This window comes from Ascaphus truei, chromosome 1, assembly GCF_040206685.1.
Source record: "Ascaphus truei isolate aAscTru1 chromosome 1, aAscTru1.hap1, whole genome shotgun sequence".
In the NCBI taxonomy this organism is placed as follows: Eukaryota; Metazoa; Chordata; class Amphibia; order Anura; family Ascaphidae; genus Ascaphus; species Ascaphus truei.
In genome coordinates, this window is record NC_134483.1 from 80,937,604 (window position 1) to 80,949,926 (window position 12,323).

At 42.7% G+C, this 12,323-nt stretch overlaps 1 protein-coding gene across 3 annotated transcripts in view; it reads right to left on the reverse strand.

Annotated features, from left to right (window-relative positions):
• CENPK (centromere protein K) overlaps positions 1–12,323 on the reverse strand; it is a 56,640-nt gene that overhangs the window by 40,578 nt on the left and 3,739 nt on the right. Inside the window, exon 1 of one of the 3 annotated variants that reach the window (XM_075590111.1) lies at positions 3,898–3,957. The exons of the other annotated variants lie outside the window; for them this stretch is intronic. The gene's annotated coding sequence lies outside the window, so the exon portion shown is untranslated. Of the gene's footprint in view, positions 1–3,897; positions 3,958–12,323 lie in introns of those variants that run through there. 3 annotated transcript variants of the gene reach the window in all.

Consider the following 12,323-nt stretch of genomic DNA (forward strand, 5'->3'; position numbering starts at 1 on the left):
TTTCACTGGCCAGACACTTAAAATGTCACATACTTAGGCCCGTTATATAGTGTCCGTGCGCGCCTGTGCGAACCCACGTGCACGTGACGCACGCTTTTTGTGTGTATGCTGTGAGCGACTGGGAAGGAAGGTAATGTGTGTATGTGTGTGTGAGTGTATATGTGTGTGTATAGATTGTGTGAGTTAAAAATGTATTAAATAATATTTAAGAAAAAAAAAAGGACATGTATAAATAAAATAAAAAATTATTGTGCAGCTTTGACACAGACAAACACATACACACACACACACATAAATAAATACATTAAAGCAGCGGTAGCGGCGCAAAATCATTGTTTCCCCCATCTTGTCCCTCGTCGGCCGGCTCCACGCTCACTGCCGTGTGCGCGCGCGGCCCTATTATAGAAAGGCTGACTAACCACAGCCATTTATAAGTGCCGCGCACGACGCCACTATATAACAGCCCTTATATCTCCTGAATAAAAGGGTGGATTTAAAAAAGAAAACAAGTCGGAAAGGGCAGGAAACAATTGCTTCAAGTAGAAAAAAATGGCGATCAGCGCGTACCGAAGCTTCAAATCACAGGGAAATTTTACATTACATTTAAATGCCGTTTTTCTTTTAATTTTTTTAAATGAACACACTTCACATTTGTTATAAATTCAAATGCAGCACTTTGGCTTGTAGAAGCCGTGCCCCTGTAATTAGATTAGACTGCCATTTCAATTAATTTTAACCCCTACTAAAATGTCCAGAAAGACACACACAAACGAGGAATTCACAGTTAGTATACATATAAAAGTGCAAATAGCTAAAACAGGAAGGGTGGGGGGGGGGGGGTGTGCCGAACACACACATTCTAATTCAGACTTCTTTGCGTTTTGTCACTGAAATTGTGTTTTGATTATTTATTTATTTATTTTTATTTTTATATATATATATATATATATATATATATATAAAAATAAATAATCAAAACACAATTTATATATATACTGTATATATAACTTAAAATTTGTATTGAATTTTTGACAACATACAAAAATTCCATATCACATTACTGAAGTATGATCCTTCAACACATTCAGTCAATTATTTCACAGTAGTAGTGTAACCCTCCGTGCCCAGCTCTTATGGAGGTTAAATGCGCTGACTATATACATGGCTTTGCTCGGTGTGCTGGATCCGTGCATGCTGGGCATGTGTGCGAGTGGGATTAGGATGGGCACCAGGAACTTTTATAGTACAAACAAGGAGCCTTTATTAACATCCGTTGATAAAATTCTTCTCATCAGTCCGTATATTTACAGGTTACTTCACACTTTGGCATTGCTTGTATGATTATCTTCTGCTTCCCTAGGTGCCATCATCTTAATACCTGCGGACCTGTCCCAGTTCTGCAAAACGTCCGTTATGCTCTGTCACTAAGGAGCCCTCTGGTCGACTTATCACTATCAAGGGATCCATGTCCCGGTTCTGCATTGTAACTGCCACTTCTAGGCAGGCTGGTATTGAGGCCAATGTGAACCTGTAGGTTGGGCTGGTCTTGTTAAATCCCTCTCAGAAACATCTGTAGGGTATATGCTTCCTCTGATGTGAACAACAGTGTTCACCGTGGCCATTTCTACGAGTACTATCTGAAGGGACACATGCCATAACTACAGCACAATAAAAGGAGATGGATCCTTCTTAACTTACGTCTACACACACAGGAACATATCTACAATGTATACAGTGAGGCTCCTCTGACTGTTACTCCTCCAGGAACCTGATTTTAGAACATTCTACCTGGGTATACATACCCTAGTGGTGACCAGAAAAAGTTGGCACAGTTTAATTTCTGCCAGGTCACCTGTATATATAATGGAAGAGGAGAGTTACTCTGTGTGAGTTCACACAGTTAACCCTCTAGGGCCCTTAACCATTATAGGGGGCTACAGTAGTACTGTAGTTTTATTTTTAATATTATAATTGACAGCAACGTTATATTTTCAGACTAGCAAATTCATATAAAAGATAATTCCACGTTTTAATACATTAACTTATACACAAGGGAAAAAGAAAAGGCTTTATGTCAATAAAGATGGTGTCATGTTTGAACTTACATCACCAGAAACAACTTATTTTCCTTTTGCTTCTAATTAGTCTTGATGGGAATTAAAGTTAATATGCCGACTATCCCAAACATCACTACGACTATGTAACCAAACCCTTCAAATAAACAAATTCAGTGTTTCTTGTAGGTCAATGCAAGGGAAGCTTTGAAAGCTACCGACTTGCTGTTTTATAGTATTTAGTACATTTCTAAGCCACTAACACCTAAAAGTCTTCAAGTCACTGTGCCACACCAAATGGTGGTGTTATAGAAAATGAAGGTTGTTTTTCTTATATATTATGAAGATAGAGAACCCTAATGTATCTATGTTTTCCACAGACAGTATATCCAAATCTGCTTCCTTCACAGTATTGCCATGTCATACAGTAGTTAAAATACAGACAATATTTATTTTAACTTCCTATCTTTTTTTACATATATTCACGAAAGCATGTCTGTGGAAATACATAGCTTGTTCAGGTAAATATGGGGTAAATAAGTACAGAATCAGTGAACACACACAAAGTCAGCTGATGCATCCTTTTGGAATATCACTGAGCCCTGGTCAGCAATTGTCCTATGAAGCTGGTAGTGGGTTATAAATAAAAAAAAACACACCTACAAAAAGAGCACGAATGGATGACCTAAGCCCTAACCAGTGTTTGCTTTGTCCTCTGGACATCTACTTAGACACATCACAGTGATTCCAGGAGAGAAGAAAGCCTTTTATTAGAAGTTAGACATCTACTCTAGCTTAGCAAGAAGTAAAAGAAATGCATTTTGAGAGCCTGGTTTCTAATCATGTTTTATTTTTATTTATTTATTTATAAAATGTTTTACCAGGAAGTAATACATTGAGAGTTACCTCTCATTTTCAAGTATGTCCTGGGCATGTAGGAAAGAGCCCAGATCGAAATCTAAATTAAGACCCCCAGGAGTTACATATTTTTACATTTCCATCTTACTATATGTGTTCAGCCATTTTGCATTTGGTATTTCTTATGCCAATTGACCATTTTTTAATAAAGTAAAATAGTGTTCTATATCAAGCCAAGTTCAAAATCTTTCCATTAAGAGGTTCTCTCTATCTGCACCATATTTCTAAGGGTTTATATTATTATTTTTGTATTAATATATGTAACATTGTTGATATAGATTATGATTATGACCATCATTGTTGATACTAACATTTAATAATAACTATTTCATCCAAAGAAGCAATTGATTAATTATTTAAGTGAAACGTCTTTGCTGCCACCTACAGGGTTTTGATGGTGAAAATGTCATACGTTGTCACAAAAACGCATGACGGAAGTGACATGACGCAGAAATGGCCACAGGCGCAAAGGAATCCTTGGGCCTCCGGCGCATCGCGCATGCGCAGAGGCCTCCGGCGTGCATGCGCAGAGGCCTCTGGTGCAGCACCAACACTTGGGAGATGGAGACCCCACACACCCACACTGAGAGAGACACACAAATTTACACACACACAGAGAGACAGACAGACAGACACACACAAAAGAGGTATTCACAGTTAGTATACATATAGAAGTGCAAATAATTAAAACAGTTGGAGGGGGGAGAGGTGCTGAGCACACACGTTCTAAGTCAAACTTCTTTGTGTTTTGACATTGAAATTGTGCTTTGATTATTTTTTTTATATAACTTAAAAATTTGTATTTGTATTTAATTTTTGTCATTACTTAAATATGATCCTTTAAAGCTGCAGTTCAAGCTCCCGATTTTTTTTTTTAAGTTTTTCATTTTACTTTAATAGTTTCATGTGGGCAATCTCTACTTACCTAAAGAACTGCATAACTGCCGGTCAATTCGTTCTCTGTCTATTGATCGGCAAAGTTTGGCGACATCTTTAAATATGGGGAATGTAAATGGTTGCTATAGGAACAAGCATGCTTGTTAAAATAGAATACAAGAAAATTTGTCTTTCAATGTTGTTTTTTTTAAAACAGAAAATGCTAAAAGTATTTTTTCTTACTACAGAACTGATTTATTAAAAAAACACACATGCAGGATATTGCTTGAACTGCAGCTTTAACACATTCAGTCAAAGACAAACAAAAAATACCTACTAAGGGAGGGAATGGAGGGGGAACGTGTACAATATCTTCTAATACAAGTCAGATGCTCTTCACCTATATCCAGGATCTTGTCCCATGTGTGGACTCGTTTCTATCCTCTGCCTATTTGACTAATATCAACATATATTAATTTAATATCATGTGTCATAAATCTTTTTCACCTCTGTCAAGGGAGAACGCACCTATTAAAGCATAATTGTGGCTATACTCACCCCGGGGATATCCGTTTGGGCTAACCACGGTAGCCACACTTTTAGAAATTTCGTGCCAGAGTCATTGACCAAACTTGTCATCTTTTCCATCTGGCAGACAAACCAAATTCTGTTCCGAATCTTGGGAATATTTGGGCTCCCCATCTGTTTCCAGAATGATGCGATCTCGCACCTAGTTGCTGTTGCAAAATGTGCAAATAATTTACTTTCAGTCCTATAAATGCTGGGTAGTTTTCTATTTAATAGAAACAGCCAGGGGTGTAATGGAAAGGTGAGGCCCAAGATCCTCTGTAGCCATTTGTCTCCCACAGTGGGGCAATCTGAGGGTAAGACCACAGCATATGTAACAAGTCTGCTGTTTCTCCACATTGTTCTGGACACAATGGGGAGTAACCTGCAACAAATTTTGTTAATTTTAGTGGAGTGAGATAACACCTCATCATGACCTTATATGCGTTCTCCCTTAACGTCGTGCAGATTGAGCGTTTGGCAACCGCAATAAAAATCTCATCCCACTCTTCCTCTTCCAGGACTTCCCCTAGGTCCGCTTCCCAGTGAGACATATACCTTATTTTCGGGAGTGCTCAGGGCTAGAACAGGTCACTTCCTTATACATTTGAGATGTAAGTCCGCTTGTGTCGGTTTCTAATATACAGAGCTTCTCAACATTTGTTAATGGGGGCCGAGGGCTAAATGTATTATAAAATGCTCTTAATTGGAGGTATCTAAAAAATTCAGAGGGTGGCATGTCTTTTTCTCACCTAATTTGTTCGAATATTTTAATACAATTTCTACCCTCCCGATCCTTCAATCTAACAATGCCTTTCTGCTTCCAAATTGTAAAATCTTTGCTAGCCATCCCTGGAGCAAAATCTGAATTGTCCAATAGGGGGGCCATCATTGATTTTTTTAGTGGTTAAATTACATATGAGTTTTACGGCCTCCCAAATTGATAAGGAGTTGGTTATTGAGGAAAGCAGTTTACAGTCAATGTTGACTTTCAATTTTGGTAACCAAATTAAATTGTGCAGTTTAAAAGGAGAGCAGAATGTTTTTTTCCACCTCCACCTGTCGCTTCAAATTGGGGTCTGTATGCCATTGAGCAATTTGACATAATTGGGCTGCTTTGTAATAGAACAACAAGCAAGGTACCGCTAATCCACCCGCCAATGTCGGTCGGCCCATGATCCCCCTCTTCACCCTCGGTCTCCTGTAGTTCCATATAAAATTTGGATATTAAAGATTGGAGGGAAAGGATATCCCTACGGACGAACGGCACCAGAAGAGTATCAAACAGATACAGAATCCGAGAAAGTAGATTCATTTTTATGCAGTATATTCTACCAATCCATGATATGTTATACGTGGACCAGATTTGAATGTCTTCCGTTAGAGTCTGCATTAATTTGCAAAAGTTCGCCTTATATAAAGATTTATAATTGTTTGTGAGATATATACTGAGATATTTAATAGCCTTATGTTGCCACAAAGTTGAAATTTATGGCTATGAGTTTTTCCATGTCTTTTGGTAGATTTATGTTTAATGCCTTGGATTTGGCATGATTGATTTTAAAGCCTGAGAGCCTGTTGAATCTCTCTAGCAGATTAAATAGATTAGGCAGGGAGATTAGAGGTCTGGATATCATCAATCCGCATAGAGAGCTACTTTATGTGTTTGGTTTTTAAATTTGAATGCCGAAATATCCGGGTTTTTCCGAATCTGGGCCATCAATGGTTCCATACTTAGGGCGAACAATAATTGAGATAGAGGGCAACACTGTCTCGCACCACTTTTGATATGAAAAAATTAAGGAGGGAAATCCTTGGTGGATAACCCGCGATACCGGTTTAGTATACAATGCTGCTATCGCCTTTAATATTCTATACCCGAAGCCAAACGTCCCACGCGTGGAATTTAAATATGGCCAGTCTATCCTGTCAAATGCCTTTTCAGAATCTAGACTCAGCACCATTGAATGGATCTTTTTAGTGTTAGCCAATTCAATCAAATCTATAATTCTCCTCGTATTGTCGGCCACTTGTCTTCCATTTATGAAGCCAACATGCTCAGGGTGAATCACTCTAGGCAGGATATGACTTAATCTATTAACTATCATTTTTGAATATATTTTGATATCTGTATTTATCAGAGAAATTGGTCTATAGCTTTTACAATTCGTCAGGTCTTTGCCCTGTTTATATATAAGAGAGATGGACGCTTGAAGCATATGTTCCGGGAATTAAGCGCCTGCTAGGATTGCATTAAACATGCGAAGAGGTGGGGGGCCAATAATTTATCAAATTTTTTATAATATAGAGAACCCATCAGGGCCTGGTGCCTTGGGTGGCTTACGTTGTTGAATCACCTGCATTAACTCTTCTATCATGAAATCCCTTGATAAACCATCATTGTCCTCCCTGCTCAGTCTAGGCAAGTCCGAGTTGGTCAGGAAATCAGTTAAGGCCCGGCTTGTGCCTGCATTGTGAACCACCTTTTCTCCGTTATAGAGATTCTCATAGTATTTAAGCCATTCCTCTACAATCAATTTAGGGTTAGATGTTACATTCCCTGATTTGAGTCTAATGGCTTGGATATTGTAACTTTGTAGTCTATTTCTAATTGTGTTAGCTAGAAGTGTATCTGGCTTATTTGCTTTATCAAAAAATATCCTCTTAGACCAACACAGGGCATTCTCAGCCTGGGAGGTTAGGAGCATATTGAGCTCTATTCTGATATCTTGTGACTTTTTTAACGTTTCTGTTCCATCATTATTCATGTGTAGGTCAGAAAGTTCTGCCAGTTTTACTTGCAGTTGAACAATTTTTGCTTCCTTCGCTTTTTTCCTTCCTGTAGCAATACTAATAAGAAAACCTCTAAGTGTTGCCTTAAGGGCTTCCCAAAGTGTGGTTTGGGAATCTACACTGCCCTGATTAATACTAAAGAATTGATTTATTTCCTTGTTAATTGTTTTAATTATCTCTGGGGCTTTAATAATTGATTCATTTAATTTCCAGTTTGCTCCAGGTCTGTCTAGGTTAAATTGAGTGCACCTTAATTCTATAGGTACATGATCTGACCATGAAATATCATGGATCCTTGTAGAGGAGATCTTTGGAACCAATCTGTTTGATATAAAGAAGTAATCTATTCTAATATAACTTGACTGGCGATGAGAAAAAAACATGTAACCTTTTTCATTGGGGTGCAACTCTCGCCAAATGTATGAAATCCGATTGTCTTTTAACCCTTTAAGAAGAGCCGCTGTGCTTTCCTAGGTTGAGCCGACTTGTCTAGGGCAGGGTCGATTACCGTATTAAAATCCCCTGCAAGAACTACGTGACCCTCAGATACCTTGCCTAATGTATTGAAGAATGATGACAAAAACACGGGCTCTTATTCACACAGGGCATATATGTTTGGTACTGGTTACCTTGTCCTGTTTGAGCTTCCCCCTTGCCTTTGTTTAGCGTGTTGCCTGTCTTGCTACCCCATGCCTGCCGCGACCTCGGAACCGGACCTGACTACCCTTTGCCTGCCTCGAACTCGGAACCGGACCTGACTACCCTTTGCCTGCCTCGAACTCGGAACCGGACCTGACTACCCTTTGCCTTCCTCGACCTCGGAACCAGACCTGACTACCCTTTGCCTGCCTCGACCTCGGAACCAGACCCGACTACACATTACCTGCCCGACCCCGGAACGTACCTGATTACACTTGCATCCCAGGCCTCTGATCCCAGGCAAGGTTGGTGAATTACTCCCTACCTCTGCCCTGCGGGTCCGTATCCTGTTTGCAGTTAGCAATGTTACACTTATCTTTCTTAATCAATTCTACCACAAATGGAAATCTATTATGAAATAGGATGGCTACCCCCCTTTTTTGTTTACTTTAGCTGAGGCAAAGAAACATTGGGGAAAATGCTTATCCACATATTTGGAGAAACTTTTCGTGCTTAAATGTGTCCCCTGTAACAGAACAATATCCACATTTTTATGTTTATAGTCCATCAAGCCCACCCGCCTCTTGCCCGGACTATTGAAACCTTTCACATTATGCGATAAAATGGTTACCGACATCTTACAGGAAATTATTTCCGGCATAAACGTAGCAGACTACCTTATATGACCACACAGGGGACTCTCCTGTTCATTTTGAGAGATTCACTTTTTATTATGGAGGATTCTGACTTTGAGGTCAGGGCAGGGAGAGGAGATTAAACCTTGGGGGGAAAAAACTGGAACAGAATCCTGAATTGTGTCAGTCGTGGTCGAATGAGACCCGGACTTAGGTGCCCTTGGGTATCACCCAAACCTCGGACCAGCAAAGACGCTAGTTCCGTGTCCCCAGGGGGCCCAAGGGACTTGTTCGGTGTCATGGGTTCTTCCCATGACACTCATATGAGGATGCACGTGAACAACCCGGGCTACCAATCCTCTCCTCTGCCCCCAAAACACTTATACAACTTTATATATACAGTATATTCGAAATAGACTAACCAGCAACATAATGAATCCAGTAAAACTAAAACACACACAGTGATGCAATCTCTCCTAGGTAGTATGTGTGACACGCTCTAGCTGTCAATACTTTGCTGTTACTTGTATTTGCATACCTGCTGATCCTTAAATCATCTTGTGTGCCTTTGTTATTCTGTCAGAACAGCTCTATGCTTTTCTACCTAATCCCCTACCTTGTTTTCAGAACTATCTGTTTCTTCCCTAACCCATTCACCGTCACTATACGATCTTGGATAAAAGGTCTGTGTTTAGGGCCCCTCACATTATCCCTCTCTCTATCTCCTGTTCCTTCTTCTCTATGTGCTCATCAAGAACCTGTTTTTATAAAACACAACATGTTTTCGTTTATTTGACCTTTTTACTTATATATTTTTATGTAACTTAATCTGAACACCAACATCTAACCATCTATTCTTGGTAGGAGTGAGTAGTTTATTCAGATAGGCGTGTAGCTTGCCCATAAAGTATATAAAGGTAAGACAGGAAAAAAGAACTTTGTGCCTAAACTTAAGTGAAAGCCAATCTAGTTCCTTGCACATTTCGCAGTGGTGTGTGTTGTAATTAAATTGTAGGACAAAGCGGCATATTGAGTTGTAGATGGTGTCTAGTTTACCAAGGTGAGTTTGGGGTGATGTACCATATACTATCTCCCCACAGGGGAAGGGGATTGTGTGTTGTGGTGGGTGGGATTGTGTGTGTTGTGGTCGGGCGGGGGACTTGTGTGCGTGTGTTGTGGTGGGGGGAGTGCTTTGAATTATATAGACTTAAATGTGGCAACCCTACCTAAAAGGTATCACATTGTGGAGATATATATACACACACATATACGCAGAGCAGTCAGGGGTCCCCCACTCCTGAGCGTCACAGGGGGCCTCAAACATGCGTGAGATTTGCATCTGCCAGGGGCATCTAAGGAGGCGGGGTTATCATATGGAAGGCAGGGTTTAGGAATCTCTCTCAGGGTCTCCAGTCAGCATAGAATTTAGCCCATGTTTCATGAGGCTGTGAGACAGAGCCCTAGTATGTGAGCCTTGACAGGGCTCACATACATACACACACACAAACACACACACACACATCATATAAAAATATTACTTGTGAGCACATTCACATGTCTTAGACAGGTCTGCAACTCTGCTTTTCACCATTATCACCTAGTATACAGTGCTTCCATTGCAGCAAGGGATATAACACAAACAGCAAAGATTTCCTAAGAAGAGCACACGGGTATTCAGTAAATATGAACGTAGTTTTATTAATTGAACCATTAAAATTGTAGTAGAAATGGTAAAATGGAGGGGGTCACCATACATTACAACAGCGGTGCGCAATCTGTGGGGCGCGACCCCCAGGGGGGGCGCGAGACTGCCGACGGGGGGCGCGGGGTTTACAGAGGCCCCGCGCGCTTCCCGAAGGCACTTAATTTAAGTGCCGGGGGAGCTGCAGGGCCTCTGTAAACCATACTTACCCGTGGCTCCGGCGGCTTCCTCCCGGCGTCGCCATGGCAACGCGGCGTCAAAATGACGCTGCGAGGTCATGTGACGTCACGTTGCTATGGCAACGTGACGTCATTACGCCGGAGCGCGGGTAAGTTGGGGTTGGGGGGGGGCGCGGGAGCGAGGGGACAGCCGTCAGGGGGGCGCAGGGAAAAAAGTTTGCGCCCCCCTGCATTACAACATAATGATGGACCAACACAAGCTATGGGACTAAATAAACAATTCTACTCCCTCTCATAAAATGGGAAGAATATGAGCACAGGCAACACATAGCAGTAATGTGATAATGAATAGGAAAAACAACAACCAATAAGGCTAAGGCCCCGGTAACTCCGCTGCAACTCGCGCCCGCGAGATTGGCGGCGCGTGCAGCCGATTCCCCGGTCTGCAGCTCACTGCAGGAAGAGAGACCGGGGGGGCGTGGCGGGGGAGTGACAGGGGCGCGGCCATGACGTCACCCGGCAGGTTCGCCCTCATTAGCTGAACCGCCGGGGGCGTGCCGTATCGCTCGACGCGAGTCCTGCTCTCAATTCTATTGAGAGCAGGAGCAACTCTCGCCCCAGCGCTGCGGCCCCCCCTCGCAGCGGGCCCGGCGCCATTGAGGGGAGGGCTCTAGTCCGTGCAGCGTCCGCCACAGCGGGCGCTGTAGTAGGCAGCGGGGGCAAGGCCTAAGGTGTAGTAGCCTCAGAACCAATGCATAGAAACAAATAACTGCATCCAATACTATTGTAGCATGATGTAACAGGCTACGGCTGCGGCCCCGCTGGCGCTCAAAGCATGCGTGGCGGGTGTCCTGCGTCTGCTCGCGCGCGGGGAGAGGGGTGGGGAGGGGCATTGACGAATATTGAGCGAGCGGGAAACTATAACATTTTTATTTACCTAAGCGCATCGCGTGTGCGCACGCGCATACCCGCGTGAGCGGGGTCTTGCATATATATATATATACACAGTGTTCGACAAACCTATACATTTGCACGCCCCGGGCGAGTGGATTTAACATCGTGGCGAGCTCCTATTGGCCCAAGCACACTTTTGGTACTAGGTGGCGAGTAGATTTTTTTTGTTCGGCGAGTAGATTTTTTGGTGATTTGTTGACCACTGTATATATATATACATATATACATATATACAGTGTTCGACAAACCTATACATTTGCTCGCCCCGGGCGAGTGGATTTAACCCCCGGGCGAGTAAATATTGGCCCAAGCAGCACACGTTTGGTACTAGGTGGCGAGTAGATTTTTTTGTTGGGCGAGTAGATTTTTTGGTGATTTGTCGACCACTGCATATATACATATATACATATATATATATATAAATACATATATATGCAAGTCACCTCGCCAAGCACCGCCGCTCAGCGCCAGCAGGGCCGCAGCCTAAGGCTTAGATCAGACAGAAGGCGATGCGACGTGCGCGCGTTCGTCGCAAATTTGGGTTGTGCGGTGGCAGTTTTCAAACTGAAAACTCCACCGAAGGCAAAGTGCAGCGTTGTCGCTGCGACATTTTGCCGGTACAACCGAAATTGCAATTTGGGGCTAGTCGCGTGACGCGAGCTGGTTCAGCCAATAATGACGAACCAGCTCTGTGACTCGTTTATTACACCCCCCCGCCACGCCCCCAAACGCTGCGATCTGCCTCTTGCCGTTTGAGAACAGATCGCTGTGCTGCAGGAGCGAGCGACGGGGGTGCGAACGCTAGCAAGCTGCCATAGCAGCCTGTCTGAGCGAGCCCTAAAGCCAGGTCGCTGCTAGCTACTGCAGCGCCCGCTGTGGCGGACGCTGCAGGGACAAGAGCCGCCACAATGGGGCCGGGCACGCTGCGAGGGGGGGCCGCTGCGCTGCGCCGACGAACTCCTGCTCTCAAGAAAACTGAGATCAGGAGTCGCGACGGAGCGCTAGG